General features: G+C 37.9%; 1 long non-coding RNA gene across 1 annotated transcript in view; it reads right to left on the bottom strand.

The window, feature by feature from the left end:
- Positions 1–2,830: 2,830 nt before the first annotated feature.
- Positions 2,831–6,786, bottom strand: part of LOC108445493 — a 5,435-nt gene continuing 1,479 nt past the window's right edge. The window contains exons 2-3 of the long non-coding RNA XR_001860379.1: positions 5,786–5,914; positions 2,831–5,474 (exon numbers count right to left, since the gene is read on the bottom strand). This is a non-coding gene — a long non-coding RNA (uncharacterized LOC108445493). The remainder of the gene's footprint in view (positions 5,475–5,785; positions 5,915–6,786) is intronic.

The following is a 6,786-nucleotide window of genomic DNA, read 5'->3' as shown; positions in this document are numbered from 1 at the left end:
CCGTGAGAGACTTTTCTCTCTCACAGAAGAGGTAGCAGAGTTATGTAAACAACCAAGCCACCTGCAGCCTTGAAAAGTCTTGTTTATAGTACAGTAGAAAAATATTTTGACAATGGATGTTTTAGGATTTTAGCCTATCACCCCAAGGGATGGCTGATCCTTTGTCCAATTAGACTATGAAGAAAAAAGTCTATAAAAGAGTTTGTAAAATAATTAAATAAATGAATCTTGCTGCACAATTCCTGCCTGCTGGATTTTCTCTCCTCCTCCCTACAGCTGCGGGACACGGTGATATACCTTAGGGCATTTTTTTTAATAAACTGTCATCATTTACATGACACCACCCAACCAGACAGTCATCAGGATGACACAGAAAAGCTGTGTAGCATTGTTATCAGCAGGGAACCTTTGCTCTAGTAACACTATCATGTCAAATACAGACATAACTGAAAAGCCTGAAAGGGGAAAGATTACTACTGCTAAGAAACAATGAAACTTTTTTTTTAACTGAAAAAACCTAATGAGAAAGAGTATTCTAATTTAACTTTACATTCAGTGTGGGTTCAGAGTAATGACTTACATGAGACACGTAAATCATTCACTTCTTACCATGGGGAGATATTCCCTTATTAAGTGAGTGACAATAATGGAAGCTTGCTCAGATCCTGGATTCTGCACAGTTCCATCAGTTAAAGAAGAATTTGCCAAACAATTTGACGTAAATTCCAAAAGCATAATTTCCTTGTCTGCAATCATCTTTATCTGTCAATGAAAAATAATACATGCAAATACTTGCATTCATTTTTCTAGGCCAGGTCTAAAAATCATCAAGATGTACAAATAATCTTTGTTTAAATCACTCTGAATCAGCTCCTCAAGAATTCACTAATTACTTTGTCCATGTGTAATTTAAACTTTTTGTCTGTGTACTGACTCAAGCTGCAAGGTTTTTATTTGCCAGGTAACGTTTGCTGAACACCAAGAATACTTCTAAATTTATCTGACCACACTATTACTAATGTGCTTTGACTTAAATTACACCAGCAGCTACATTAACTAACATTAATTTAAAACATATTTTCTTTTTTTTCTTGTTCTTGCCTCCTATATGCTGAATATTTTTGCTATTAAAAAATGTGGCTAAATTAGGAAGAAAATACTGTTGAATAAATCCTTACATTTCCTCTATATCTCCCAAAAATGCTATGAATGTGTTCTGGTTCTTTTAGTGATGGGTAAGCACTCTGGCAGCCAGCAGAAGAGCAAAAATTAAAGTATAATAAAGCTAAATACAAATCTTGCAGAGTAGAGCTCCCTAGAGTTTCATACGTTGCTTTTGCATTAATTATTCTCTCAGAGTTTCAAATTATAACAAATCAATGTGGCAACATACAGAAAATCACTGCACTAAGCATAACAGAACTTCAGACATGAGAACCACTGCTCAACCAATGTGTAAATGTAAGCATTGCAAAAAATGACTTCAAAGTGTCTGTAAAACGTTTCTTAAACAGAAAAACATGACATCATGGGCACAGGTCTGAAAACTGTTGAATGGGAAAAGAAAACCACAAGGATAACTACCAACAAAAATACAACAGCAATTTTGTTTCATTAAAGTAAAAGCTGTAAAAGCACATTCTAAATTTGGATGAGAATGTTCCTATGTTACTTGTATTTCTTGAAGTGAATAGTGTTTGTTTTAGCAGTGAAAAATCAGTTTGACTCCCACCACCACCATCATGACTAAAATATAGACAACCAAGCATTTGAAACTTACTTTGCAGAACATCCCTATGAGGAAAGAGTTTAGGGGGTTTTCGAACCTAAAATCCAAACCTAGCTGCTGGTTAAGAATGCCACGGCTGGACAACAGCACATGTCCACCTAAGTGAAGCTGCTTGTGGCCGTGCCCCGCTGCATTTCAAGGAGGTCATGAATCTGCTGGAGCTGTGCACGCAAGGCCCTGCTGTGGGTGGGTGTCAGGGCTGCCGTGGCAGGGCAGCTACAGCCATGGAAACCGGGAGAAGCTGCTGCAACACCAGAGGCATTGCTCCGGGACCTATCAACGCTGTCTGCCTGACAGTCTGGGAGTGGTGTGAGAAGAGATCTAACATCAGCATCCCGTGTAATTACCTATTATACTGTGTAATTACCTGTAATTGCCTATTGTTTAAAAAATGCTGTATGCATGAAATATTATTAAAACTTTTCTATAGTAGCATAGTCCTGTTCTTGCCAGCGTTTCTAGTGTAGAAAGCATTTCCTTTATGTACTAACATGCTGATCTGGACATTAAACTTGTTCTGACAAAACCTTTTTTTTTCCAGTCTTTTTTAACAGACAAATCAGAAACAAACCACATAAACAATGCTGAAAACATGAAACCCAAATACCTATTATTTTGGAAATTAAATTTTGGAAGAAATATATTTTTACACCACTTAGTCTATAATATGCTCAAATCTCTCTTCCATACAGCTCCGATAGGAAAGAGCCAAGAAAAATAACCCATTATCAGCCATGAGAATCAATACCTAGTGCTTACTGGATAACGTGTAAGTGTTCTCAGACTGATTTTCAAATTATATAGTCCCATAATATAAGCGATTCTAAATAAGTGATACATTATAAATGATAAAACTAACTTTAAAACAAATCCAGCCATAAAAAACAGTATTTTTGTAAATACACCCGAAGACCACCAGGTGTCTCTGTAATAAAAGAAATGTATACAAGCATACATGGAAAAAAAAGTTTTTTTAAAAAAAGTTAAAAAAAAAAATCAATCTTCAACATCTACATACACACAAAACCAAGTAAAAAAAAAACCAAACCACAAAAAAAACCCCCAAACTAAAAAAACCTCTAGTGATCAGTTCAAAGAGTTTTAAAAACTAGGCTTATATGGAAAGGTAAAGTGTTAATGCAAGACCAGGCAAATCCTACTGCCAGTGTCAGCAGTAATAATGTCTTCAAAATTATGCTTTTAATTCAGATTGCACTTTATGTTGCGCCTGAACTGAAAGGAATCTTACACAAAGCACAGAGAAAATCCCCAAAGTGCACCAGATCATGTGCAATTATCTGTTCTTCTAATTAGACATGAATTTATCTCACTACAAGTTTATCAGTACTTTGAATTTAATTATGATTCATGACAAACATGTTACTGGTTAGTTTGTTTTATGGCACAGACTTAGGTACTGACAGAGTTAAAGGGGTACAAACCCACCATCATAGATAAAGTCACTATGAGAAGATAATACATATCAATACAGCTTATTCTTGTAGTGAAAGAGAAATAAACAGCCCTGATATAAACACTTCCAGTAGCATAAAAGTGCACATTACCTATTAAAATATTCAATACCAATTGATGCAATTACTGATAACCTTGTTTGTGATAGTACTGGTATTACACATTAATATTTCTGTAGCTGGCATGTAGTTATACAAGTACATAAAAATATAACAGAACAAGAACTATTTGTTCACAAATGCTCACTTACCACTTACAAATTAAAATATATATCCTTCCCCTTCGTTGTTGCAGTCTGATACATGTGAAAAGCTACTTGAGCAATATTTATTTAGATTATTGTTCTGTTTAACACATCTTTGATAGCAGTTCTTAATTGTGAGCATTGTAATCTTAACTGTTTGATAAAAGGTAAATACAAAGGAGGTGAATATCCTCAAAGTACAGAACACCTGTATGAAATTAAAGAGAAAAAATATGTTTTTCTATATTTTCAAAATACCTTTTAATTTAGAAATTAGTAAATTAATTCTTGGATTATTACTAAAATTGAAATATATATTTTTCTGTACTTTCTCAGATTTCACATAACAGCAAAAAACCCATGCATAGCTGGAAAACTTTTCATTTGAAATCTTTGTGTAAATGTTCAGAAATAGCATTTTGTAAACTTAATTTTGATGCTTACCCATTACATATAGAAATTAATATATTTAGTAAATGATACACAATGAAGTAAAAATATACAATAAAATGTATATACAAAAAATAACCAAAAATACTAGCATCATTGAGGGATACTACTGGAGGCAGTATTAGAAGGTGTGTAACTTCCTTGATTTGCCTTCTTCATTAGACAGAATCTCAGCTTCTTGGCTTTTCATGACTTCTCTTCCTCCCTCTCTATTGTAAGTTCTTGATGTGAGCTGTGTTATCACTAACCACCAAATCTAGCTCGAAAACTTTGTCCATATCAGAACACTTTTGCATCTTCCTTTATGTCTCTTGTTCAAGCTCTCATTTTGCTTTCTTTCCTCTTTTTCCCTTATCTTGGCCCCGTGGACCTAGATGGGGGCCCCAGAGTCAGATGTGGAGCATTGCCTCCGGTGTGCTAGGGATTGATGGCCATTGCCAGGCTGGGATACAGGCCCAGGGATGTGGGGTGTGTGGGGCAGGGCATTGCCTCACCAAAACAAGGCCCGACCTTCCCCTCACACACACGCAAACAAAATGTTTCAAGTCAGCAATCTCCTCCAGTCTCTCACAGTTGCATGCCCAGCTGTATTAATGCATTTATACATTTAGGAGTCCTTATTCAATACTTCACCAACTATTCCTGTTTAATTGCAGGAAAGGTGCCATTTCTGTGCATGAGATTTTGATTTTTGGTAATTACTCGTTTTGACATGAGCACAAGTTACTCTATCACTCTGTTGCTTGGAGAAGTGGCATTTCAGTACCCTTTTCCTTGCACCTTCTACTACCCAGACACAGTCTGATCCACATGCAATAATTTGTGTGTGTGTGTAAAAGAAACACCACTACTGTGCCATAAGAAATCTGGAGAACCTTCCCTCCTTATGGAATACAACCCTCATGGTGTTGAAGTACAGACTTGGTGGCAGCTGTACAGACATTTTAGGAAGTCAGTCCATTCCAGTTTGGGCAGTGCAGGCAGTCCACTCAGGCTCTTGTGCCACGTGCTGGCAAGAGCCATAAATTGCAAGAACAGGGACACTGTCAGCTTGTAGCTGAAATGTGGGGCTCAGGGTGATGGAAAAATTGTGACAGCAGAGGCACAGGAGCATGTGCTGACACATTGATGAGCTGTGCAGGGCACCTTGCATCCACAGAGCTCGTATCTGATGCAGCTGATGCATTCCAGTCTCTGTGCTGTGCTCTGCAGCATGCTGCCAGGGCGTAGTTGTTCATATGAAACACTACAAAACCGTATTTTTCTGAGGCCTGTGCATACTTTGGCTGATCCCTTGCAGGCCTACAATCATGTCTGCATGGTATTTTTGTTCTGGTGCTGCAAGTGGTCATAACTTCCTCTCTTGGGCTGTACAGGTTATGGAGAAGTGCTTGCCTTTTCCCATTCTTCATTTTCCCTTTGAAGCTATCTATGCATTGTTTCCAAACAGATTTATCACAAGCTGAAGGCCATCTCTTTTCAAAATCTGCGCAGTATATTGTATTCGTATATCAGCATCTGAAACAGATAAATAAAAATTGTATTATTAGCAAGTTCTTGATATGATAGGACGTGGTCCAGAACCTACTGAAATTGCAATTTTTCTCCAGGCATTTAAAGAAAACAGTTTTGCAGGCAAAAAAAACCCCAAATAAGATTAAATCTAACAACTACTCAGTGTCTGTGACATGCTGTGTCACTGAACTACTTCCTAACTGATTAGCAACTTCCCAAATCAATGTGAAAAAGACAGAGATTGAAACCTTCTCTCCCCTCTCCAAGCTGTAAGCAGGTAAAGAAAACAACCTTCTCGTTTGCAGTCTCCTTACCTGAAGGACAGAGTCACAGGAATTCACTAGAGAAAACCCTGATATTTCTTTCTTCTCCCTTCTTCTTAAAGTAATGTTTTGGCAAAGGAGTAGGGTCATGAGTGATTACAACGGCACAGGAACCAAGCACTGTGAGCGAGGAGAGAGGGTCCACTGCATTAAGTTTCCAATACTTGTAACAAAATGACTTTTAAAAATCCTCATACAAGCCTGATGTGTCTCCTTGTCTGATATGTGACAGATTGGACTGAGCTTTGAGTTGCACCAAAAGACAAAATTCAGTGTTTCAGGATGTAAGAAGTAGCAATGCTAGAAGAAGGGTATTAGGCTCCTACTTAAAGGATATGAAGGAGCTGAGAAATAACAGAAGTTCTGATACAGTGAAGGGACAAGCTACAGTTTATTTGAGAAAGAATTATGTACAGATAATTTTGCCCCACATTACATTCCTCCCTCCCACATACACACACACTTGTACATAATCTGAACACCCACAGCCCTTTTGGTCCCCAGTTAGATGTCACTAGCTAGGGTTTAACATCTGTGCATCCTTCTCTTCTGCATTGGGCTTCAATACAGCTCTCATCCTCCCTAAAATACTGTAGGCTGGGAGATCACAGCCAGAGTATTTCTCCTCCTTTACTTTCACAATCTCTCAGCTTGCACAAAAAATCTGGTGGCAAAGAGGAATGAGAGGGAAGAGCAAAACTGTCAGCAATTCACTTTGTTCTTCACCTTATCTTTCTGCCCATGCCTTCCTTCCCATCTTTTGTTTCTCGCTCCCATCTGTTGATAGGCTCTTGAGTGGTTAATGGTGAATGTCCTGTCACACTCAGAGACAAGGCTGATGGTCAGGGTCACTCCTGGGGTTGCCAACAATAAAGCAGTTATATGTGCTATAGCCCATATGTGCCTTACGCTCCTCCCTCCCCTCTGCCTGTGTCACAACAGGATATCATTTCAGCAAAACCCTGTCAGTCAGCATGAACAGGGGAAAAAAT

Source organism: Corvus brachyrhynchos, unplaced genomic scaffold (assembly GCF_000691975.1).
Source record: "Corvus brachyrhynchos isolate BGI_N302 unplaced genomic scaffold, ASM69197v1 scaffold331, whole genome shotgun sequence".
Lineage (NCBI taxonomy): Eukaryota > Metazoa > Chordata > Aves > Passeriformes > Corvidae > Corvus > Corvus brachyrhynchos.
This window is presented reverse-complemented; position numbering and strand designations above follow the sequence as displayed.